Consider the following 27386-nt stretch of genomic DNA (forward strand, 5'->3'; position numbering starts at 1 on the left):
ATTGGCTGCTTAGTAGCCAGCAAACGTGCGGGGAGGAGACTTGAGCATCGCTCACGAGCATCGCGTTCGAGCACACGCGGTGTTCGGCCGAGTCAAAATGGTGTTCCGCCGAGCATGCTCGCCCAACACTAATGGTAACGTAATGTTGAGTAATGCTGACGTAATAAAGATCACCCTACTGTATTTTATTGTGCACTATAAAATATTGAATTTCCCTTGCTGTGGTGCTATTGAACAATTATACTTGTTGCTTATACAATGCTAAGATATTCAACGCTGATATTGCTTGCCATTTACTTCAGTCCCTGTCCCCAATTGGCTTGGCAATCCAACTTAGGAGTCAATTAATGGGATTCTATCACCTCTTTTTACCCTATAGAGATGCGGACATGCACAGCTAGATCGCTGCTAGCATTTCCGCAATATAACCGGCTAGTGTTCCTTCCCTGTGCTGGCATCAGCCTCATGGAAGGAACTGCGCATGCGCGAGCTCGCGCACCGCGAGATTATGGCGATCTGACTTCGTGATCAAGGAGGAGATTCGTGGATACAGGTGGTGCTGGGCTCCTTCACAGGGGGGCATGGCTGGGCTCCAGAACGGCTAGTACAGCCCCTTGGGCTCCTTACCAGGCTGATTTACATATATATGAAATCATTTTTTACACTCAATATAACCACTCAGAGATATGGGACAGGTATATTGTGAACATGCTAGCGGCGATCTAGCCAAGCATGTCTGCATCTCTATAGGGTAAAAGGAGGTGACAGAATACCTTTAAGCTACATACTATATATAATTCTGTTTGGAGTGTGGAAGGAAACTACAAACACAGAGAGAACATGTACACTCCTAGCAGATGTTAACCTTGGTCAGATTCAAATCCAGGACTATTTGCAAAAAGTCATAATGATAATTTACATAAATTATGTAAAATGCGGGACATGGCACAAACAACTCTAAAAATGGTGCAGATACCCCATAAATTTGGCACAAATGCCTACTCTTATTACAAAACAGGCAAAATCAATCCACTTTTGTGGCACAGTGCACTTGTTACATTACCCCCCTAAGTTTACATCACCTATTTGTTGGTTTAATTTAGTCCAAAAATGCACCTAAATGTTGTGACATGTTGTGACCAAGGTCCTGATTGTATAGAAACCTCAACTTTGTTAAAACACTGTGCAACATTCTGAATTGCTTATGGACATACAGTCACAATTGTGGATAAAGAAATTGTCTCCTAATTGCACCCTAACATGAAGAGTGTTTTATCATACACCTTATGTTCGATATGTGTTACAGGCATGAGTAGTGAAACTAATTGTTCCCTTTTGAAATTAAAACCAGCAGTATAGCAAGTCTGGAATCTGCCTGAAGGATTGCTGTGCCTAAGATATGTGACATGATCTACATTCTTACATTGTGAAAATGATGCATACTGTACGCCTAAGCCAATATCACAGTAGTACAAATATACCAATTGTATCCTATGAACACCTCACCTATGATGACAATTTTTTTTATCACAAACGCTCTTTAGGTACTGTACAGATTTAGAGTCAACTGTATTCAGATTTACTGCAGACAGAAATGTTGTATCCAACCTGCATATTTTGCATCTTTTCATTTACCCTTTACCTCCTTTCCTGTTTCCTGTAGGTGTACACGTTTCAATATATTTGTGCTAAGTGGGTAAGGGGGCTTTTTCAGTTGTGAATAAGAGATGTGCACTGAACCAATCAGATGTCTGCTCATGCCATCCCCTTCCCTCTCACAGCATGCAGTCTAAAGCTCTCTTTCTTAGGCCTCATGCACACGGCCGTTGCCCGGCCGTGGCCGTATTGCCACTTGAATGCCACTTGAAGTCTGCAATCCATAGCTGCGGTGCGGAACGGTGTCACGGAACCCCACGGAAGCACTACGGAGTGCTTCTGTGGTATTTCTGTCCGTGCCTAGAAACATATTCTATTTTTTTTTGCAGTGCGAACAGATCACGGACCCATTCAAGTTGAATGGGTCTCGATCCATCCCGGCCGCTGCACGGATGTTGCCCGTGCATTTGGGCCCACAAATTGTGGCTCCCAATGCACGGAATGGCTGCACAACGGCCGTGTGCATGAGGCCTTACTGTTTTCTATTTTTCATTTTATACTAGATGTATTTTTTCGGTGACTGAGGAGGTTTTTAAATATTTACACATAGGGGGTCATTTATAATTTAGGAGTATTTCAGGCGCAGAATGAGGTGCAACAGCTAGATGAGCCGCAATATGCGACTTCTTCCCGCTAACGCTAGGTCTAAAATTGTGGGCGTGATGTTAGCGGGGAAGGGGACAGGCCGGGAGGCCCGTCTCATTTACTATTTTCTACGCCTGTTTTAGTGTCTTGCAAATGTCTTGCAAATGTCTTATTAGTCAAAAATCACAGAAGCAGATAAGAACAACCTGCATGATATGATAAATGAATAGGAAGATGTGCATGGCTACAATTATAAAAGAAAACTCTAAACCTATCTATGCCGTTTTGTATCTACATTAAGTAGAGCAGACCCTGCATGTATATTGTGCTGCTCCTTGTTACCTCTGTGTGCACCAAGCAAACAATGACAGGAGGAGCACGCACAGCTATATTTACCACCTAATCAAGGTCTCCTGTGGGATCCCCAGATAAAATAGAAGCACATTCACACTGGAAGGTTCCACTCCTTCAAGTATATACTACAAACTAGTCAAAAATCACAAAAACAGATAAAAACATCCTGCACGACATTATGAATGAATATGCGGATGTGCATGGCTACATTTATAAAAGAAAAATCACAGAAAATAATGCACTAACAAGGAGCTTCACACTATATGTGCAGGGTCTTCTGTCCTAAATGTAGATGCCCAATGGCATAGAGATAGGTTTGGAGTAGATCCTGCCTGACTGAGACCACCTTGGCGTTTGTTTTGATCAAAATATATTACTTGAGAGTCTCAGATTAGAATGAGGGCTTAGTCTATATATAATGTTTGCATCTATGAGTGTTAGTGCATTATTTTTTGTGATCTTTCTTTTACAAATGTCTTACGCTTAGAACTGGCAGAGGATCCGCTGAAGTTATGAAGAGGCCCGCGACTCTTCATAACTTCGGCGGAACCACTGCCAGTTTAGGGCTTTATTAAGACTGGCGTCTAAAATGCCTGTCTTAATAAATTTGCCTCATAGTCTAAAGAGGGTGAACTAGAGGAAGATGAAGACGCTATTTACCCCTAAAAAGGTGTTCGATATTGTAATAATATGCCACCATTGCAATAAGTCAGTTTGTGAACATTATTTCTCACCTAGATATTCCATCATCTACTGTGAGCGGTGTTATTACAAAATAGAAGGGTTTAGAAACCACAGCAACTGAGCCACAAAGTGTCAGACCACGTAAAGTTACAGAGCTGGGTTGCTGAGTGCTGAGGCACATAGTGAACAAAAGTCACCAACACTCTGCTGATTCAAGGTTTCAAAACTTCTCTGGCATTAACATTGTAGCCATGGCCTAGCAACTGCATGCAAACTTTACATTACCAAGCATGCCAAGCATTGGATGAAGTGGTGTAAACCATGCTGCCACTAGACTCTGGAGCATGGGAAACGTGCTCTGTGCAGTGACGAATTACAAGCATTGGATGAAGTGGTGTAAACCATGCTGCCACTAGACTCTGGAGCATGGGAAACGTGCTCTGTGCAGTGACGAATTACAAGCTTTGGATGAAGTGGTGTAAACCATGCTGCCACTAGACTCTGGAGCATGGGAAACGTGCTCTGTGCAGTGACGAATTACAAGCATTGGATGAAGTGGTGTAAACCATGCTGCCACTAGACTCTGGAGCATGGGAAACGTGCTCTGTGCAGTGACGAATTACACTTTTCTGTTTGTTGAATGTCAGGAGAACAGTTGTGGCAACTGTAAGGTTTGGTGGATGAGGGATAATGCTGTGAGTATGTTTTTCAGGGTTTGGGTTGGACCTATTACTTCCAGTGAAAGGAAATCTTAATACTTCAGCATACCAATACATTTTGGACAACTCTATGCTTCCAGCCATGTGGAAACAGTTTGGGAAAGGCTGTTTTCTGTTAAAAGGGTTTTCAAACACTTTTATACGTAATCGGTGAGGGTCCAACAGCCGGAACCCCTGCCGATCAGCTGTTTTAGAAGGCACTGGTGCACTCCTTCTCTCAGCTCACCAAGCATAGCGTTGTGCATTGTACAGTGTCTGTGCTTGGTATCGCAGCTCAGCCCCAGTCAAGTGAATGGGACCGAGCTGCCCCTAGGCCATGTGAACGATGACTGGGATTTACATATGGCCTAGGCTAAACTGCAAGAAGGCCACTGTGCTACTGCCAGTGTCTTCTCAAGCAGCTGTTTGGCAGGGGTCCCAGATGTCAGAACCCAACTGATTAGATACTGATGACCTATCCAATGGATAGGTCATCAGCATGACTGTGCTCTGGTGCACTAACCAAGGTCCATAGAGGCATGGTTGGATAAGTTTGGTGTGTAATGACTTGACAAACCTGCACAGGGCTCTGACTTCAACCCCACTGAACACCTTTGGAATGAATTAGAATGGAGTTTGCAAGCCAACATTAGTGTTTGACCTCACAAATGCTCATCTGGATAAATGTGTACGAATTCCCGAAGCCAGACTCCATAATCTTGCAGAAAGACGTCCCAGAAGTGTGGAAACTGTTTTAGCTGCAAAAGGGTGCCAATGAATTTAGAATGGGAGAGATCCAGATCCTTTGGTTGATTTGGAAAGTAGTTTGGATCTGATAGCGAGAGAGACTCGGAATCAGCCATCTCACTGTTGGTTATTCCTTGATCAGCTTTGGAAGTATTGTGAATGTACTCTGGGGTGACAACTGAATAATATCAGTGCCTTTGTTATGAACTACCTAAACCACCTCAGTAAAGAGACTGTTTGCTGCTCAACAAAATAGACCTCATTGTTGACTTGCACTCACTTCACTGCCCCACCATTGCATGGCCTACATCACGAGGGAGCTTTAATTTGTACCTCTAAACCTCACAACATCAAGGGCGCCCCAGCCCACATTAGGCAAAAATCCCAGAACAAAAGGTGTGTCCTGAGGGGAAGAAAGGTTGTACCCTTCTCCCGTCACTTCATGGCCCTAGGGAGCGCTAGAGTGAGGAACTCCACTGTGAACCACTGCTACCACTATCAAGATCACAACCACCACTCGGATCCGATCTATCCTGCACCTCCCCTGCAGCTTCTTTCAATTCTGATGGATTTTTTTAAGAAATGTTCAAAACCAATGATGCCACTAGTGAATCTGTTCAGTAGATACTACAAAAGGGCGAATATATATTTGCAATAACACTTGTAACATATTTAAAGGGGTTATCCCATGAAAATGTAAAAAATTTAAATATACATAATCTAGTACACGATTACTGCTTTCTAACAAAGCTAGACACAGGCCTGTACCTCACATAATTCCAGAGATCTCGCCATTCATTACTTCAATTGTTCTGCTAGATTTATTTCAAGCTGCCAGCTTAGGGGCTGTGTCCATTCTTATGGGCGCGCCCTTTCTGCTGCAGCTGGAGGCAGATGAAGGATAGAACTGAGCATTCACTTCCATCTCTGTCTTAAATTTTTAATTACAAGCAGTTACAAAAATATTCTGATACCGATGCTGGTGTGAAAACGGTAGAATATTATTTTGTGAGACAATCTACAATTACCACTTACATTTTTTAGGCACAAAGTTAACTCATGGGGTAGGGTGTTTTGGGCCTTAAAATGTCATCGTTTGGAATACTGCATTCTAAAGGTGATTTTAAAAAATCTTAGTCTTTCTACTTTTCTTTATGAGAGACAAATGAAGAGTTCTTCCGATTTAAAATTGGAGCTAATATAATATCATTTCAGTTTGTAGGAATTATCTAGAGAAAATTCACCAAGGAACGGAAAAATGCATTTTTCTCATATTTTCATGATCTGTTTTCAGGTAGTTTATTCAATTAGTACAGTATTTACCCCCCAACACTAATCCTTTATTCTCCTGTGCCTGGCAAATCTAAGTTTGTGTACATTGTGTAATGTTTGACGTCACTATAACACTGAGAACAAAGAAACTCATTTAGTAATTAATGTATCTTTCTCTCTTGAAGTTGGATACATGGATGACAATAAGAGAAGGCACCAAATCAGAAAGCGCAGGCTTGGAACACACAAAATTATATATAACCAGTGTTAAAATGCTTTTTCTAGCTGATAGTGTGCTTCTAGCATGACATTTTGGTCACTATTTAAAGAAAACAGTAATTTGGTGCTTGTCTGCAAAGTCTGATGATATTAATGGTATCTCCATATATGCTGGCAATCTGTAAAAAGAAGGATTTTCATAATATGTGCTGCTCATGTGTGATGAGCCTGATGAAGGTGGCGGCCTACCACTGAAACGCATAGCTAGCCTATTATTTATAGTGTTTATGTATGTTTTTAATAAATAATTTTATAGATAGCAGAGGCTTTTGTTTTTCTTTTTCTGCTCCTTGTTGAGCAAACATTTTGCTTAGCTAATCAAGGGACTGTTCCCCAGTTGGGGACAGCTATTTAGGGTGATCATCCAAGTAGATAGGGACAGTGGTGTGGATCGAGACTAGGGGGTGCACTGTTACCTAACGTGACAGTTGCATTTATTGCTTCACAGCAAGGCCAAGCAAAGGCATGGTGTATTGGATTGAATTGATGATCAAGTGTAATATTTTTACTTGTTTGTTTGATTTGGTTATCTTGATCAACTTTTTTGGTCAAATTTAGGCAGAAATACAGAAAATCCTAAAGAGTGCACAAACTTTCAGACACCACTGTAGGTACTTTTTAAAATTTTGTCAGATTACAAACTGTCCTTTTTGTCAGAATTCATGGTTAAATTGTATATTTGTAGTATGTTACTAGAGAGCAAATGAAAGATGTTTAAAGTGCAACTATCATTTCATTTTTTAATGTGTAGGGACAGTGAGTGTGTTTTTGCAATACATTTTATTAGAGAAATACTGTATGTCAATTTTATTACAAAACTGTGTGTAATGTTTACCCTTAGCAATTCTCTAACTGAGGGTTGCTAAGAAGAATCCATCTACTTCATTCTACTCAATGTTGAAGACCCTGGATAACTGTATGATGCAGAAGGAAACTTCTCAGCCTGCCTCTGGTCTCCCTCTTTCAGTCCCTTCTTCATTACCCCAGCCTTCTTCCCTAAGTGTGCAATAGCTTTCTAAAAATGATGTAACATGCTTTCCTGCAGTTTATCTGCTGCCTTAGCTCTGACAGTATTACAGGAACATGGCGCCCTCTTCCTTAGGCCGCAGCCTTACTACAGCGCTTGCCACACAGGGCCACAGAGCCCCTGAACATCGCAGCATCCTGCTACCCACTGAGGGATCATTTAACTCCATGCTTTTTCACTCATCTATGCGGCTCAAACCGGTTGTACTGAAGAAGGCGATAAGCCGAAAAACGTTTTTTGACTGGAACCGCACATTAATAAAAGCATTATTCTTGAAAACCAAGTGGAGTACAGGAGTCTAAATTCTATCTAGGAACATAGTACAGTTATCACTAGGGCTGATTTCTGCAGCCCTGCTCCTCTTTCTATCTTTCCAGCATTAACCAGAGACACAGTAGAAAGACAGAGAGTAGTGGGGCAGTGCTGACAGTACATTTACAGAAATATAGTAAACATACTGTCAGTGCTGAATGCTGTAGTCTCGCTCCTCCTCTTATCTTCCAAGGACTAATCAGAGAGACACAAGGAAGAAAGGAGCAGGACTGCAGTGTTTAGAACTGACAGTAAGTGTACTATGCTCCTGGCAAGCTAAGGCTACTTTCACACTCGCGTTTTGGGCGGATCCATCATGAATCTGCAAAAACGGATCCGTTACAATAATACAACCGCATGCATCCGTCATGAACGGATCCGTTTGTATTATCTGCAACATAGCCAAGACAGATCCGTCATTAACTCCATTGAAAGTCAATGGGAGACGGATCCGTTTTCTATTGTGTCAGAGAAAACGGATCCGTCTCCATTGACTTACATTGTGTGCCAGGACTGATCCGTTTGGCTCACTTTCGTCAAGCGGACAGCAAAACGCTGCAGGCAGAGTTTTGGTGTCTGCCTCCAGAGCGGAATGGAGCTGAACAGAGGCAAAATGATGCAATCTGAGCGGATCCTTTTCCATTCAGAATTCATTAGGGGAAAACTGATCCGTTTTGGACCGCTTGTGGGAGCCCTGAACGGATCTCACAAACGGAAAGCCAAAACGCGAGTGTGAAAGTAGCCCAAGAAGCCATCTCTATCATACATTTATCCAGCGCCTTCAGTGTTTAGTAGAATGCTGAAGACAGATTCTCCATAGTAACCCTCAGAGGATTGAGGGGTGACTTGACATGCATAATAAAGTATATTACCATACAACACACTTACTGTACTTTAAAGGGATGCAGTGAATTTTAAGTAGGCAGAACTTATAGTGTAAGTGCTCTTTACAAGTATGGTTCCTTTGTTGCAATTGACCCACAGAAAAATAGAAATGTTTAAAATGTTATGCTTTAATGTAATGTAGCTGACATCTAAGAAATGTGCGTTGTCATTAGAACATTAGGAATTTAGAGAGATTATTCATGTCTGCTCGACATGCAGAAAAAGCTGGGTTAATCATTAACAAAACTTGTTTCAGCAAGTTGGCATGTACTCAGCATAGTTTGTGATAACAATAAAAGATTGTTGTGTTATACGGAAAAGTTTTCATCTTAAGTTTATTCCCCAAATAAGTATTTTCTTCTTCTGACTGCAGAAATGAGCCATATTGACTGTACCAGTAGTAGTATAAGCAGAATGTACTGCTTACTTGTCAAAATCAGTATTTGTCATTATTGCTAACTCTATAAATGAACCATCATCATATCTTTTTATTCCATACAAAATCACTGATTGTATGGATCTATTCCACAATACAAAGGATGCCAAGCCCAACATCTTCCTGGCCTCTTCCCCAGCCATGTAGTGTTTCTGGAGACTCTACCCACTTACAACTGTCCATGGGGACTGACCATCTTTACACCTAGCCTCCACAGTGTATTGTATGAACGTACAATCCTATGAAGAATTATACCCCTCAATCCTGCTCACTCCTCTCAACTGAAATATATTTCTATTGAAAATAATGAAAGCATAGTAAGACATGTGAGAATCATAATACGACATATGACACAATGTATTCCTTGTAAATGCATTATGATAAACTGCAAATATCACGTCATAGGACTTAAATATTGAGAACAAACTGATGTGAAAAAATAATGGAACTCAATATACAAGGCAAAAAGGATATGGTGGGGAGTACAATTATGCAATCCAAAAAAATAAAATAATAATCTGTTATCTGTTGCATACAGTAATGGGTCAGACTCAGAGCACAATGAAATAGGGTAGCACTCCTCCCATGTCCACCTTAACATAAACACACTTGTCTTCCAATTCCTGCATGATTAGAAAGTGGCTTGGTTCCATGACTGCTGCAGCCAATTATAGGCCTCAGCGGTCACAGTGGCTTGAATGCTACATCACAGCATAGGCATGCAATTTGTAGTAGCGGTCATAGGACCAAGCCACTTCCTGGTACTGCTGGAACCGGAACCATCTGGTAATGGATCTGCCACGTAATGCGGTGAGTGGATTTGTTTATCTTCAGGGAGACAGGGGAGGAACCCAGGGGTTGTCGGCTCTATGTCTAGACAGTGCCTTTAAATCATATAAAACGAATGTGAGGTTTGCAAAGAAATTAGAGGACGCCCACCCAAGTTGCCCACTGTTGTAGGGACTTATTTCTATGCCACTCGGAAGTATCAAAATACAGTTTGTATCAAAAATGCAGATATACTCTATTAAAGAGGCTCTGTCAGCATGATCAACCCTATTAAACCAGGCATACTGCCTGGTAGGGCTCATCTTGCTTATTAAGCTATATATTTATTTTGTCTATATGCTAAATAGCTGAAGAGATAGCTGTGTTTTTATTTTTATGCAAATGAGTAAGTTTGAGCACCTGGAGGCAGGGCTAAATCCTTGGAACACTGCTTTGTAACACCCCCTGTGCTCTGAACTCTTCCCATCACTTGATTGGCAGAGATATACATCAGCATGTTGAGGGCAGAGATGTATCCTAGCATGTACATACCATATACCATATACACTGCTTATTGTAAATAACCACATGGAAAACTAATATACATACAGTTGCAAGAAAAAGTATGTGAACCCTTTAGAATGATATGGATTTCTTCACAAATTGGTCATAAAATGTGATCTGATCTTCATCTAAGTCACAACAATAGACAATTACAGTCTGCTTAAACTATTAACACACAAAGAATTAAATGTTACCATGTTTTTATTGAACACACCATGTAAACATTCACAGTGCAGGTGGAAAAAGTAAGTGAACCTTTGCATTTAATAACTGGTTGAACCTCTTTTGGCAGCAATAACTTCAACCAAACGTTTCCTGTAGTTGCAGATCAGACGTGCACAATGGTCAGGAGTAATTCTTGACCATTCCTATTTACAGAACTGTTTCAGATCAGCAATATTCTTGGGATGTCTGATGTGAATCGCTTTCTTGAGGTCATGCCACAGAATATCAATCGGGTTGAGGTCAGGACTCTGACTGGGCCACTCCAAAAGGCATATTTTCTTCTGTTTAAGCCATTCTGTTGTTGATTTACTTCTATGCTTTGGGTCGTTGTCCTGTTGCAACACCCATCTTGAGCTTCAGCTGGTGGACAGATGGTCTTAAGTTCTCCTGCAAAATGTCTTGTTAAACTTGGGAATTCATTTTTCCTTCGATGATAGCAATCCATCCAGGCCCTGACGCAGCAAAGCAGCCCCAAACCATGATGCCCCCACCACCATACTTCACAGTTGGGATGAGGTTTTGATGTTGGTGTGCTGTGCCTCTTTTTCTCCACACATAGTTTTGTGTGTTTCTTCCAAACAACTCAACTTTGGTTTCATCTGTTTTGCCAGTACTGCTGTGGAACATCCAGGTGCTCTTGTGCAAACTGTAAACGTGCAGCAATATTTTTTTTGTACAGCATTGGCTTCCTCTGTGGTATCCTCCCATGAAATCCATTCTTGTTTAGTGTTTTACGTATCGTAGATTTGCTAACAGGGATGTTAGCATATGCCAGAGACTTTTGTAAGTCTTTAGCTGACACTCTAGGATTCTTCTTCACCTCATTGAGCAGTCTGCGCTGTGCTCTTGCAGTCATCTTTACAGGATGGCCACTCGTAGGGAGAGTAGCAGCAGTGCTGAACTTTCTCCATTTATAGACAATTTGTCTTACCGTGGACTGATGAACAGCAAGGCTTTTGGAGATACTTTTATAACCCTTTCCAGCTTTATGCAAGTCAACAATTCTTAATCGTAGGTCTTCTGAGAGCTCTTTTGTGCAAGGCATCATTCACATCAGGCATTGCTTCTTGTGAAAAGAAAACCCAGAACTGGTGTGTGTTTTTTATAGGGCAGGGCAGCTGTAACAGACACCTCCAATCTCATCTCATTGATTGGACTCCAGTTGGCTGACACCTCACTCCAAATAGCTCTTGGAGATGTCATTAGTCTAGGGGTTCACATACCTTTTCCACCTGCACTGTGAATGTTTACATGGTGTGTTCAATAAAAACATGGTAACATTTAATTCTTTGTGTGTTATTAGTCTAAGCAGACTGTGATTGTCTATTGTTGTGACTTAGATGAAGATCAGATCACATTTTATGACCAATTTGTGCAGAAATCCATATCATTCCAAAGGGTTCACATACTTTTTCTTGCAACTGTATTACTGGATTATTCACAGGCACAATATATGATTATAAAGTAATACTACTATAATATAGTAATATGTATTAGCTTTCTAACCATAGAAAAAAACCTTTTCTCTATGTAATAATACTATAGCATAGTAATAAGTGGTCAGCCTTGTATGTAGAGATCCCAGGTTTAAATCTTGGGAGAGACTCTCAGATTTTTTTTCTGCCACATTTAACCCATAATAAAAGTCTATTGAGAGAACTGTTCTTTAATGATTAGTAAGCTAATACATATTGCTGGTTTCTTTATAATCATATATTGTGCCTGTGAATAAACCAGTAATACGAGCAGTAATAAAAAACAAGTTTTAGGTTTGTAATCATTAAAAAACTCTATTCTCAATATAGTAAGACATTTTATTATATTATTATTATATAATTTATTATAGTATATCCTTTTATTATGGGTTAAATGAGAGAGAAAAAAATCACAGAAAAAAAAACATGTATGTCTTTTCTGGGACTTGATCTTAGGATCTCAACATGCAAAGCTGACCACTTAGTCCCACATGAAGATAGTTTTTTCTATACTCAGAAAGCTAACACATTACTGGCGTCTAATCATAGAAATCCACTCTTCTCAATGTGGTAAATTTACAGTAAATATTGTATATAATATTTACATTCTGGGAGACAGCTTTAGAACACAGCTCTACCCTCACCATGCTCATGTCTAGCCCTGTCAATCAAATGGAAGGGGGGAGGGTGCATAGCACAGGGGCTCCAAGGATTCAGCCCCACCTTCTGGTGTTTGAACTTACTCATTTGCATTTGAATGAAATCACAGATATCTCTGCAGCTATTTAGTATACAAACAACAGAAAAATATATGGGGTAATTTATTAATGCTGTCATTTTAGACGCCAGTCTTAATACCCCTGCTTGTGCATGATGCGCCTAAGTTATGTAGCGGCACCAGCTTCTACATAACTTAGGCGCATCCACTGCTAACCTAAATCTGCACCAGCTCCTTTGCTGGCATAGGTTCAGATTATTTTCTGCACCTAAAACAAGCATAGAAAACGGTAAATGAGATGGGCCAGTCGGCCTGCCCCCTTCTCCACCCATGCCATGCCCTCTTTTTTAGACCTGCTGTGAGCAAGGAGAAGTTGCAGATTCGTCTGCAAATCCCCTTTGCGACCAATTCTGTAAGAGGTATATGCCAAAAATTGGCGTATATCTAATAATAAATGACTCCCATAGTTTTAATCAGCATAATGAGCTCTACCAGGCAGTATGTCTGGTTTAATGGGTTTATCATGCTGACAGAGCTTCTTTAAGGAACTCTGATAAATTGAGAGCATCAGTTGGTTTCCATTTGTTTGCTATGTGAAACCTAGTTGCTATGAGAATCCTAGTAGAATGTTCAATATAGTTAAGAAAGTATAGACATGTAGAGAGAATCTCTAAATCGCACATCCTCATACCTATGCTTCTGATATAACAACTGTTTTCAATTATCAGCATTTCTTATGATAAAACATGGCTATACAGCACTGTTATCAATCATTTGCTGTGCACTATAAAGAACAGTTGTTATATCAGAAGCATAGGTATGAGGATGTGCGATTTAGAGATTCTCTCTACATATCTATACAATTTATGCTATAAACTTGTTTTTCCCCCTCCCCTGAATCAGCACTCCTCTCCATGTGGCTCAGGCGCTTTTTAATTAGCAGAAGTCTGCAAAGGGTCTATAAATTCCTACCACATCTCAGTTGGAGTTCCTGAGAGGCTGTGAACAGGTGAGCCATTTGCACCAGTTCACATGCGGCGCTGGACGGCGGCCGTCGCTGCTTCTGTGCCGTGCTGGTGGAGTGATGGGACCCGGGGCCCAGGTGGCCTCACTGTACAGTGGGGCTGCTGTGCGGCTGCTGGATCCCATTGCCTGCTGGAGCGGTGTGGTGGCGCGGTGGTCGCCGCACGGCTCTGCGCCATGGTTAGAGTAGGTTCCCACTTAAACAAGAGGCAACCTTGTCGCGGTAAGTGGGCCTATGCTCTTTGATCAAACTGGTATACTAATTACCTCTTTATAGTGCACAGCAAATGATTGATAACAGTGCTGTATAGCCATGTTTTATCAAAAGAAATGCTGATAATTGAAAACAGTTGTTATATCAGAAGCATAGGTATGAGGATGTGCGATTTAGAGATTCTCTCTACATATCTATAGTTAAGAAAGTGTTTGGTTTAATGTGACCCTCTGGTTGAAGAAAAAAATACACATTTACTGGGGAATGAACAGGACATTTACATAGTGATCTCCTTTTTTCTTTTGTTGGTAACCCAAGACTAGAGCTGGACAAGTAGGAAGTGTGTTGGACCATAGATGCACATTTTGCATCAGATAATCTGAGAGGTGATGTGGTCATCTTGGATAGCAGAAGAGTAGCCTCAGAATTATTGTAGCAGATCTGCAGCTAAAAAGATGTTAGTGTTCTGTTTGTTCCTCACTTAATGTGAAATTTTTAAGTTCTAAATCCATTAAATCAGAAATATATTAAAAACTATGGGGGTAATTTATGACCAGATATATGTCACTTTTGTGGCGTATATCTAGTGCAGATTCTGTTGCATGCCATATTCTTCCCTGCTCACGCCAGGTCTAAAAAAGTGGGTATGGCATGTACAGGGAAGGGGATGGGCTGGCAAGTCCATCTCATTCTTCATTTTCTACACTTGGTTTAGGTGTGCAAAATGTTATAAATGTAAGACAGCAAGGAAGCTGTCTTACATTTAGAATCAGAATTGGATGTGCCGAAGTTATGTAGAGGCCTGCGTCTCCACAAAACTTCAGCGGATCCACCGCCAGCTGTAGGGCTTATAAGCGCCAGTCTTAATAAATGTGCCCCTATGTTTCCAAAATGGTTATGGTGCTTTACATAACCACCATAAGTGATACAACATGACTCTGACTCTCTTCCCATTTGCATTGGGGGCTCAATTCGTAGCCTCCATCTCAGATTCTGGCATATTTGACAAAGGACTATTATTTTTTACTGTCAAAACGACAGACACCTTGTCAGAAGCTGGTGCCGCCTCTCATCATAAGTCATTAGGGCCTGTTAGATGCCACTGGTATCCATTGTGCAACAGAGTGTGTTGGCTCTGGCTTGTTTTTGTGAACCTCCACACAAAGGGCTCAAATGTAGGCTATATTTAAAAGCAAGGCATAAACAAGGATATGAATGAATATTTTATTAAATGGTATGGATTTTTTTTGTATTGTTAGTAGGGTAGAAAGCTCTGTCTATTTTTTTCTTGGAACATAAACTCCCACATTGATTCTAACACGGTAACAATTGGCACCAGACAATATTGCATCAGAGAGTCAGATCTTAAGACTTACAAGCCTAGAATGTCCCTAGAGGACATAAGATAATATTGAGGCACATACAATTAAAACAATGGATGATCACAGAAGTTATTATTTTTTCCTGTATAATTTAGTAAAGAACTTTTGCAGTACTGTCATTAAAACCATAGATATGTATGTAGTATAGAATATTCTCCCTCTATTGCTATTAGGAGGATGGTCAATGTGTTGTGCGTGGTATTGCAGCTCTGTTTAAATGAAGTCTGAGAAAAAGTATTCATACCCCTTGAACTTTTTCAAATTTTTTTATGTTACTCCCAAAAACTTAGATGTATTTTATGTGATAGACCAACACAATGTAGCAAGTGTGGATGAAGTGAAAAGAAAATGATACATGATTTTCCAAAATTTTGATAAATAAATATCTGAAAAGTGTGGTGTCCATTTGTATTCAGCCCCCTGTACTCTGATACCTCTAAATAAAATCCAGCGTGACCAATTGCCTTCAGAAGTCACCTAATTAGTAAATGAAGTTCACCTGTGTGTAATTTATTTTCAGTATAACTACAACTATTGTGAGAAGGCCTCAAAGGTTTGAGGTCTCAAAGGTGATCAAGCAGCATCATGAAAGGAACACACCAGACAGGTCAGAGATAAAGTTGTGGAGAAGTGTAAATCAGGATTAAGTTTTAAAAAAATATCTCAAGCTTTGAGCATCTCATGGAGCACTGTTTAGCCCAACATTCGAAAATGGAAGGAATATGGTACAACTGCAAACCTTCCAAGACATGGCCGTCCACCTAAACTGACAGCCCAGGCAAGGAGAGCACTAAATAGAGGAGCAGCTAAGTGGCCCATGGTCACTCTGGAGAAGCTACAGAGATCCACAGCTCAGGTGGGGGAATCTGTCCACAGGACATCTATCAGTCATGTACTTCACAAATCTGGTCTTTATGGAAGAGTGGCAAGAAGAAAGCCATTTTTGAAAGCAAGCCATAAGAAGTCCCATTTGCAGTTTGCTACAAGCCTTGTAGGGGACACAGCAAACATGTGGACGAAGGTTCTCTGGTCAGATGAAACCTAAGTTGAACTTTTTGGCTTGAAGAGGACCTTTCACTAGAATAAGACATCTAAACTAACTATACAGACATGTAGAGCGGCGCCCTGGGATCCCCCTGCACTTACTGTTATACCTGGGAGCCGCTCCGTTCTCCCGATATAGCCTCCGGTATCTTCATAGTTTGGCTCCACCCAGGGGAACCTGCCGGCGTCTCATTCTCCCATGCTGTAGCGCTGGCCAATCGCAGCGCTCAGCTCATAGCCTGAGAGGCTTTTTTTTCTCTCAGGCTATGAGCTGAGCGCTGCGATTTGCCAGCGCTACAGCATGGGAGAAGGAGACCCCGGCAGGTTTCCCTGGGTGGAGCCTAACTATGAAGATACCGGAGGCTATAACGGGAGAACGGAGCGGCGCCCGGGGATAACAGTAAGTGCAGGGGGATCCCTGGGTGCCGTTCTACATGTCTGTATAGTTAGTTTAGATGTTTTATTCTAGTGAAAGGTCCTCTTTAAATGGAAAACGCGGAAAACTAACAAGGTACATCACCCTGAAAACAATCCCCACCGTGAAACATGGTGGTGTCAGCATCTTGCTGTAGGGATGCTTTTCTTCAACAGGGACAGGAAAGCTGGTCAGAGTTGATGGGAAGATGGATGGAGCTAAATACAGGGTTATCCTGGAGGAAAACCTGTTAGAAGCAGCAAAAGACTTGAGACTGGGTCTAAGGTTCACCTTCCACACAGTATAATGACCCCTCTAATGCCCCCACAGTATAATGACCCCCCAGTGGTCCCCCACACAGTATTATGTCCCCCAAGTTTCCCCCCATTTAGAATAATGACCCCCAGTGGCTCCCCTTCAGAATATTAACCCCCAGTTGCCCCCACACAATATAATTACCTCCTGTCACCCCCCATACAGTATAATGACCCCCCAGTGGCCCCCTCACTGGGGGTCATACTGTATGGAGGGGGCAATGGGGGTCATTATACTGTGTGGAGGAGCCCTCACACAGTATAATGACCTCCCAGTGGCCCCCTCACATACCTATCATTGCTGGAGCGCAAGTTAGCCGTCAGTCCTTTCATTCACTAACCACAGCTCATCTCCCTGCACTCCTCTCCTCTGGCCTGCGTCAGCAGTGAGACACAAATCCTGACGTCACCGCTGGGCCAAGCCTGGAGGAGAGAAGGAGCTGCGGTTAGTCAATGGAAGGACCACCAACTTCCCTGCGCTCCAGCAATGAGCACTTCCATCTGTATTGATGGAAGTGCTCATAGCATCCAGCCCAGCACCCCCTAAGAGCTGGCACCCAGGGTGGACTGACCCCCCTTGCCACACCACTAGGCAGTGGACCCCCCCAGGAACAGCGGGCCCCGGCACTTGCCCGAGTATGTTGGTTGCTGACGCCGGCACTGCTTAATTCCATTGAGAATCTATGGCAAGACTTTAAAAAGTGCTGTTTACAGATGCTCCCCATTCAATCTGACTGACCATGAACTATTTTGCGAGGTAGAATGGGCAAACATTTCAGCCTTTAGATGTGCAAAGCTGGTATACCCCAAAAGACTTACAGCTGTAATTGGAGCAAAAGATGGTCCTACAAAGTATTGACTTGGGGGGGGGGGGCTAAATACAAATGTATGCCACACTTTCCAGATTTTTATTCATTAACATTTTTAAAAAAACATTTATTATTTTCTTTTCACTTCACACATACTTGCTACTTTTTGTTGGTCTATCACATAAAATACCAATAAAATACATTTATGTTTGTGGCTGTAACATAACAAAATGAGGAACAGGTCAAGCAGTATGAATATTTTTTCAAGGTACTGTACGATACCCTATGTAGCTTATGCTGACAGTAGAGCGGAAATAACCAATGGCCCACAATGGGGTCACTCTTCCAACCTCTTGCTGATGAGAGTTGGCATTCATCAATGACAACCGGGGACCCCGCTGAGAAGACACAAATTCCCGCTTCTGACCTCTTCTTTGTCTCCACAGAGGTCTTTTTTCCCCTGTAACTGGGGCTCTTCCGGATATTTTAATGACCTCTTGGAGAACATATTATGTGCCAAAAATATATAAAAAAATATGCAAATTTTTTTATAGAATACAAAAAAAAAATAAAAAAAAAAATAAAAATCTCACATCAACCAAAACCATTGCCACTATTGCCTCATTCACATGAAGCTATACATATTAGATATCAAAACGACCGACAAAACATAGGGAACCCATTTAAAAAAAAAATTGTCAGTGTCAGTTTGCATACTTAAAGAATATGTAGCTATAGTTTGAAAGAAAAATACTTTTTAAAGATTTGTTTACGCAATTCTCCGCTAGTAAAACAAAAAAGGCCAGCTGGCCAGGTCAATAAAGGGCTAACTAAAGAGTTCTCTCCCCACTAGTAAGGGAAAGTGCTTACTGGTTATTGCAGGGAAGCAGTCACACAGATATAACCTATAACTGGGGGGCGGGAGGCGGTAATAACCAATGAGCACCTTACTCAGCAGAGAAGGAAAGCGCTAATTTATGAATAGGAGGCAGGATGGCAGGGAAGGAAATGCTGTCTGTTATGGCCCCATTACCCTGCACAATTTACGGGCTAATTATTGAGAACAAGTGTTCATAGGAATGCTCATTCTGGCCTGTATAATTGTGCCAATGATCAGCAGCACAATTGCGTCTGTAATCAATCAACAGAACTGGATGAGAGGGGAACGACTGCGGAAGCGATCATTCCTCCCCATTAACTTTGCATCGGCCAGTGTAATAGGCCAATGCAAATGACCCCTGATCAACATTTTTTGCAGCTAAATGGAATAGAACAGTATAACAATGCAGCACTCAGACCAAAAGGACTGTGCCCCCCTGGTGTATTGGCTTCCCGTGCACCACCTATAGCTACACCCCTGGACATAAGAACCAGAATAATTCAGCGATTGTAACTGCATGTCTTCCTGCAATTTCACTCATCAATTTTGCTCAATTATTAACAGAAAACCGGGACAGCTATTTGTTTGCTTTCACCAATAATTAGTTTAAAGCTGTTTGGATTAGCAGACATGATTAGAATAATAATTCCGGTCCACTAAGTCATACAGTGAGTTCTGCTGTTGTATGAAACCATTGCTGAGTCCTGCTAAAGACCCTGACCTTTGTCTTGAATATAAGTTGCATTTTATTACACCTTTACTGACATATCTTTGCATTCACTGTATAATATGTCTTGTACTTGATCTGGTTTTGTAACCAGCTGCATAACATAACATGCTTTATGGCAGCACTTTGTGCAATGATTATATACTTCGTGGAAAGATTAGATACTGTTAGGCTGAATTCACACAGGATAGTTTTGTTGTGTTTTGAGCCACTGGGAAAACTACATTAAAAACACACACTTTCTAAGATGCCTATAAAAAAGCACAACATAATTGCATAAAAATGCCCTCTGTAAACCTTGCCTTATAAATAATATTTAGCATAGACTAGTAGTAGTAGTAATGGCTGTAACACTGGTATAGGACAAATTAAGGCCTGTTTCACACTTGCAGTATTTGGCAGATCTGGCAGAGGATCTCAATAGCAAAAAAAAAAGTTTCTGTTTAGTCCTCATGCATTCTGAACAGAAAGAGATCCATTCAGGATGCATTGGGATGTCTTCCGCTCTGGCAGCATTCTGTTTTGTGATCGGACACAAAACCGCTGCAAGTGGTGATAGTGATATTCTTTACTTGATTTGATAAGACTACACCTTTAATTAAATAAATAACTATGTTTATTAAAGGGGTCATCCAGGAATTTGATATTGAAAACCTATCTTTATGATATGTCATCAATATCGGATAGTCAAGGGTGGGACTCCCGACACCCCCAGCGATCACAGGATCGGCCACTGTGCTTACTGGAGGTCTGGTGAGCACTGCGGTCTGTTCACAGCTTACTAAGCACAGCATCATACATTGATATTGCAGCTCAGCCACATTCACTTGAATGGGACAGCTGTGCTTAGGTCACCTTGTATGTAATGTCACTAGCCTAGGAAGAGTCCTAAGCGCTCATGGAGAGCTGAAACCTCTTCCTACTGCTGATCAGGGAAAGGTGGTGGGGGTGACTCCCAGCACCCTCGCCAATCTCATATTGATGACTTATCCTGAGGATAGGTTATCCATATGAAATTTCCAGAGAAGCCCTTTAAGCCTGCAGTAATAGTTTGGGTAGTATAGCACATTCTCTGTATCACCCCTATTCTTCCTGAAAGCACCATAATCAGAAATATATGTTTTTCTTTGCTTTGTTATCTGCAATGCCAGAAATTACACGTACCCACCATCACCAGCAATTCACCAAACTGTTATTATCACAGGAAAACAGCAGCCTTATTAAGTGATAAAGTAGAACAGAGGTTAGCAACCTTCAGCGCTCCAGATACAACTCCCAGCAAGTACACTTGCTGGGCTGTTCTCAAAAACACTTAGAGATGTAAATGAAGCTACAGTACTGGAGGTTGCTGACCTCTGAAGTAGAACCTAGTTTACTCTTAGTCACACCATAATCATTATTCAAGAAGGATATTGTGCATAAGATATATACTGTACATACTGTATACAGCATAGACAAAGAAAATTTTATTCATTATAAAGTCTGATGGATATTTCTATGTGAACCCTCAGAGCTTCCCATGCAATTTTAGCCTAGAGAGCTGCAGTAGTCCTCTCTCCCACCCAACTCAAGAATTTCCATTTCATTAGTAATGAGTACTATTGTGATAGGATATAATCCTTCTGATGGGTCAGGTGCTATGCAACAGGCCGATTATTTCTTATGCAGATTTTAGGTGCTTTATGACTAAATGATGAAACTGAGGTCTGAACACAGCCAGTGGGGTACCTCAGGGATCTGTTCTGGGACCCATATTGTTTAATATCTTTATCAGTGAAATTGCAGAAGGCCTCAATGGTAAGGTGTGTCTTTTTGCTGATGACACAAAGATTTGTAACAGGGTTGATGTTCCTGGAGGGATACACCAAATGGAAAAGGATTTAGGAAAACTAGAGGAATGGTCAAAAATATGGCAACTAAAGTTTAATGTTAATAAGTGCAAGATAATGCACCTGGGGCGTAAAAACCCGAGAGCAGAATATAAAATCAGTGATACAGTCCTATCCTCAGTATCTGAGGAAAGGGATTTAGGGGTCATTATTTCAGAAGACTTAAAGGTAGGCAGACAATGTCATAGAGCAGCAGGAAATGCTAGCAGAATGCTTGGGTGTATAGGGAGAGGCATTACCAGTAGAAAGAGGGAGGTGCTCATGCCGCTCTACAGAGCACTAGTGAGACCTCATTTGGAGTATTGTGCTCAGTACTGGAGGCCATATCTCCAGAAGGATATTGATACTTTGGAGACAGTTCAGAGAAGAGCTACTAAACTAGTACATGGATTGCGGATAAAACTTACCAGGAAAGATTAAAGGACCTTAATATGTATAGCTTGGAAGAAAGACGAGACAGAGGGGATATGATAGAAACTTTTAAATACATAAAGGGAATCAACAAGGTAAAAGAGGAGAGAATATTTAAAAGAAGAAAAACTGCTACAAGAGGACATAGTTTTAAATTAGAGGGGCAAAGGTTTAAAAGTAATATCAGGAAGTATTACTTTACTGAGAGAGTAGTGGATGCATGGAATAGCCTTCCTGCAGAAGTGGTAGCTGCAAATACAGTGAAGGGGTTTAAGCATGCATGGGATAGGCATAAGGCCATCCTTCATATAAGATAGGGCCAGGGGCTATCCATAGTACTCAGTATATTGGGCAGACTAGATGGGACAAATGGTTCTTATCTGCCGACACATTCTATGTTTCTATAAAGAAAAAGAACACTCTCACAGACCTCTCCTTTAAGGATGAGTTCTAATGTTGCGGTGGTTGCATGCAGAGAAAACCCTTCCCTTTCACAGCAGCTAGCGGTTGCATGATACATCAGACTTCACTTCAAAATCATGCAGCCATTGGCAGCAGCGGGTGAGAATTTATTCACATGCTAGTGCAACATTAGAACAATAATACTGGAAATTTTCACGTCCATTTTACAGCACACAACCTGGACCCCCAACAATTCTACTGAACTAGACTTAGACGATCATAGGATTTTTTGATGATCTAAGTCAGCTCAGTAGACCAGCAAGGGGTCGCATAACTGTAATATAAACATTAAAATGAGCACAAAAAGGGAGCTTTAAGAACTTACATGCATATGTACGATAACCACACTTTTTTATATTGAATTTTCTAGGATATTTTACAACTTTTTTTTTTTGTTAAAAGAATGTACACTCAAAACTCAATCAACTTGACTTGACATGGTTCCAATGACTAAATATACATGAAAACTTGTAATGCTTATTGTCTACTGCACATTAGACATTGAGAGCTCCACTTCACACCCACTGAAATCCATGCAATAAAAAACAGGACTATAAAACACTGCGATTTGCATTTGATAAAGTTTGATGTATAGTACCTGCTCATAAGTTACTAACAACTCAAGTTACTTACAAATCTTGATTCAACTAGAATAAGTGGGCTTGTAAGGGCGTGTTTACCACAGCACCCTACGGTATTGTGCATAGCCGGGTGTCATAGGAATTGCATGTGCTACACACTTATATTCAGTCGATGGTCTTAGCTGAAACCTTATGGGTAGCTATATTTTACACAGAGCTAATAGTTCAGGACGGTAACAAAGTTAAAAGACTTTTTACGACAGTGCAGAGATTGCTGGGTGAACTGTTCCTCAGAAATCAGTGATAGAAGGGTTAAACACACTGAAGTACACTCAATAGGTGGGTTAGACATGTCTTACCTGAGCGATCTGGGTACAAGTTCAAATTAGCATGTATTTTTGTCAGAAGCTCAGTCTGGAGGTGAGATGAGGAAGATTGTTACTTTGTAACGCAGTTAAAATACTTCTCACTTCCGGGTGTGATACATGGGCTCTCAGGATTGCCTTTGTTCATGGACTAGAAGTTTAAAGCAATGTCTTCCCCTCTATACGTCCCTCAGTTTAAAAGTTTGAAGACAGCTCGTAAGGAAAGCTGATGACATAGTGTACCTGGAGGCAGCTGTTCTGGGTCATAACAGGTTTTCTGTTTGTCGAAAGCCTTTGTAATAATCTCCCTGGAGGGCTGAATGAGCCGTGGTAATATCTCTATGGAAACCACTGAAAGTTTAACCAGTGTTTAGAGATTACAGAGGGCGCCTTTACAATAGGCTTTGGACGCACCTGTCTGCCAAAGTGATCTGACTGAGAAAATGGCTTTTCTTATGACGATACTATAAGGGCAGGGCGGAAGTTTCATGTGCCCGGAGGAAAGTTGTGTTTCTGTTAAAGGTTACTGTACTGAAAAAAGCAGGATGTAAAGTTTTCATATATAGTATATCATTATGACCAGTGCCAAGGGGCAGACTGGCTCCAAGTAAACAGCTCTCTTAGAAACGGAGATGTTTTTATACCACTGCACAGCAAGCTATGTAAAACTGTGGTAATTCAAGTTACAATATATATATATTAGCTCCTGGATGACCATTATATATTGAAAAGATCATATCTTGAAACTCTAACTGCGCAGTACCCCAGACCTCGGGGTACTGCAATATTGTATATAGTTATTGTATTATATCATTATGTATTTTATTGTATGCAAATGGCAATATCTTCCAGTTAAGGAGATGGATGGCAAGGGTTAAGAAGGAACAGGGCTATCCACCCTGTTCCTCCCCTCTTGGTAGGAGTCGGCTGGTCCTGCTTCCTGCCAGAAGGGGGAGTTCCTGTCCAGAGACAGAAGGGAGAGGAAGCAAAAGTCTGAACTCCTGCTCCTGTTCTTGATTCTCCAAAGAGATCGATCTTTCTTCAGCTTCAACCTAGACAGTAGAGTGAACTGCGACAACCAGCATTTAAGGCACTACAGCAAGTTGAGGGATTACAGCCAAGACATCCATCACCTAGCATGTTACTAGAACAGTACCAACTAAGTGTTACATTGCCACCATCCAACCTGCCTTCATAATCATTACTAGTGTCAGAGAAGATTTGTCTGCTGCTACTGTATGTATTGGACTTTCTTCATGGCACTTTTTAATTCCACTGCACTGATCCCCAGGGAGCAACAGCCTGAGGGAGAACACAAAACACTTCATCAGGGCCACTACCACTCCCCTCCTCTACCACTCTCCTCCAGGGCTCGCTGGAACTGTATAGGATGTATAGGATCAAGGTAAAATAAGTAGGTAACTATTACAGATAAGGCTCCATTCACACATCCGCAATTACAGACCCATTCATTTCTATGGGGCGGCACTTCCGGGTCCACAATTCCGATCCTGAAAAAAATAGAACATGTGCTATTCTTGTCCGCAATTGCGGACAAGAATAGGCATTTTCTATTAAGTGACGTTGATGTGCAGAACCGCAAAACACACATGGATATATGAATGGACCCTAAAGCAAGTCTTTACATATAACAAGTAGATGTAGCTTTTGGAAGCTATAAACTACTTTCTATATCATGGACTGGTATTTCTTAGAGTCCTGTACAATACACACAGTGTACCAAAAAAGTTAAATGCAGTCATCCTCACCAGTGTCAGAGTTCTTTGGCTCTACTAGAGAAAATTATTCTCAAGATCAAATCTCCATATTATCATGAAAGTTTCTTGATTCAAAGCAAAAGACACTAGTGACAAGTGATTGACCTCAAAGACAACTCCAAATGGATTTTGGGGCCCACTATGGTATCAGAGCCTGTGCTCACTGGAGTATCCATTGGTACTCTGGTAGGTCAGTCTAACGCTGATTCTCACCTTAAGTCCAAAGTAGCTCATCGTGGAAAAGGTAAATAGCAGTTCAGAACCTGTAGTACCACACTGTGCTGTAGAGGCGTGCTACTAGACAGCCAATCAGTGCATGTACTTCAGTAAATATAAATTTTTTGTCAGTGCAAAGCTTATTAAAGCTGATTAATTGAATATTTCAGACCTACTTGCAGTATAAGGCTAGAACGCAGCTGGTCGACAGTCCCTATGAAACTTAAGTGCAGAGACAGACAAACAAACAAACACAGGCAGACAATTACAATACCAGAGTCATCAGAAATGTGTCAGAACCAGATGGGTTATGCAGTACCAGAACAAGAGACAGAAGGTGGTCAGAAGACAAGCCGAGGTCAGAAACACAGTATATAAATAAGCGAAACAGGAATGAGAAAGAAGGAACCTATCGTTTGCAACTGTGTATGGCCAGGAAGGGATTTAAATACAGCGCCGAGTCCTTGGATCAGAACCTGATAGGTCCATTACTCGGCCCCCTATTAATCAGAAACACTAGTACACAGTAATAGAACAGCTGAGCTAATGAGCCAACTGCTAATCTCTTCCAGCTCATGCCCGCTTTAGGGAGAAACAGAGCATTACATCCTGTGAAAAAGAATGCAGTCGCATCACCAGGTGGTGAGGCTCAGCAGAGCGCCCCTTCCGACACGGCCATGCCGAGGCTGAAGATCGTGCTGCTGGAACCCAGACAGGTAAGTTTATTATAAAAGCAATGCACATGCTATCTCCCAAATTTACACTCCTCAACATTGAAATTGCAACAGTAATAAGGACAGGCTATATTGATATTGAAATTGAGAAAGTGTGAGATGTCACTAAGATCTGCATGTTATAGATCTTGAGTGTGAACCCATGGTGCCAACTAACCAGTTTGGCTTTGAACTAAACTCTAAGGGCATTATTCCGATGCAGCTCCAGGGATCTGGACTTCACTGCAGAGAAAAACGATCAGATTGCTACCTTCTGGGATGGTCTTAGAGATCCAGGCAGCGCACAGTTAATACAGACACATGAAAGACTTGCGGGCGGAGTAATGAGACAAACAGGCAGACAGGCTCGAGATTTGACTTGAGCACAGACAACATAGACTGGGGGAAATTTATCAAACTTGTGTAAAGAACTGACTTAGTTGCCCATAGCAACCAATCAGATCCAGCTTTCATTTTCCAAAGAAACTGTGAAAAATGAAAGGTGGAAATCTGATTGGTTGCTATGGGCAACTAATCTAGTTCTACTTTACACCAGTTTGATAAACTTAAACACAAACTAAACTGAACTTGGAAGTGCAGGGGTACACAGGCAGGAAGGTAAAAGGTGAAACACAAAGGAATAATGGCAGGAGATAACGTAGGATAAACGCAGGTGAATCACAATAGCACTAGACTATTAAAACACCTTTGCTGGTCACCAGGGAATCTAAAGGTTTCTAACTTTCTAACTGCACCATTTAATATTGCATATGTTGTAGTAGGAAGCTGGAAAAAAATTCCAGAAAATGGGCTTTGCTTTTACGACGTTCCCTATACAGTAAAACTGACCTTTTCCCTTCATTCTCTGTGTCAGGACTCATGTACACGGCTTTAGCCATTTTTGCGGTTCACTAAATTGCGGATTGGCTAAACATGGCCAGCCAGGAGCCTTTTGCATTTTGCGTAACGGAACGTCCTGCCATCTATAGAACAGTACTATCCTTGTCCGTAAATTCGACAAGTATAGGACATGTTATATTGTTTTGCGGTGTGCTGTCTGCATCTTTTGCAGCCCCGTTGAAGTGAATGGGTCCGCATCCGACCTGCAAAAAATGCGGATTGGATGCGGACAAAAAACACATTCATGTGCATGAGCCCTCAGTATGATTATAATAATACCATGTTTATATAGTTTTTCTTGTGTTTTAACCCTTTCAGGCCCGGAGGTTTATTATTTTTTTTGCTCTTTCGTTTTGCACTCCCTGCCCTCCCAGAGCCATGACTTTTTTATTTGTCTGTTCACATAGCCATATAGGGGCTTGTTTTTTCAGGGACAAATTGTACTTTCCAATGCCACCATTTAATATTGCATATGATGTAGTGGGAAGCGGGAAAAAAATTCCAAATGGGGTGAAATTGCAAAAAAAAAAGAGCAATTCCACCACAGTTTTACGTTTTTTTTCATTAATGAGGTTCGA

General features: G+C 41.3%; 1 protein-coding gene across 2 annotated transcripts in view; it reads right to left on the reverse strand.

The window, feature by feature from the left end:
• LOC120995001 overlaps window positions 1-27386 on the reverse strand; it is a 103660-nt gene that overhangs the window by 58040 nt on the left and 18234 nt on the right. Inside the window, exon 1 of one of the 2 annotated variants that reach the window (XM_040423946.1) lies at window positions 23196-23648. The exons of the other annotated variant lie outside the window; for it this stretch is intronic. The gene's annotated coding sequence lies outside the window, so the exon portion shown is untranslated. Of the gene's footprint in view, window positions 1-23195; window positions 23649-27386 lie in introns of those variants that run through there. 2 annotated transcript variants of the gene reach the window in all.

This window comes from Bufo bufo, chromosome 3 (genome assembly GCF_905171765.1).
Source record: "Bufo bufo chromosome 3, aBufBuf1.1, whole genome shotgun sequence".
NCBI classification, from domain to species: Eukaryota; Metazoa; Chordata; class Amphibia; order Anura; family Bufonidae; genus Bufo; species Bufo bufo.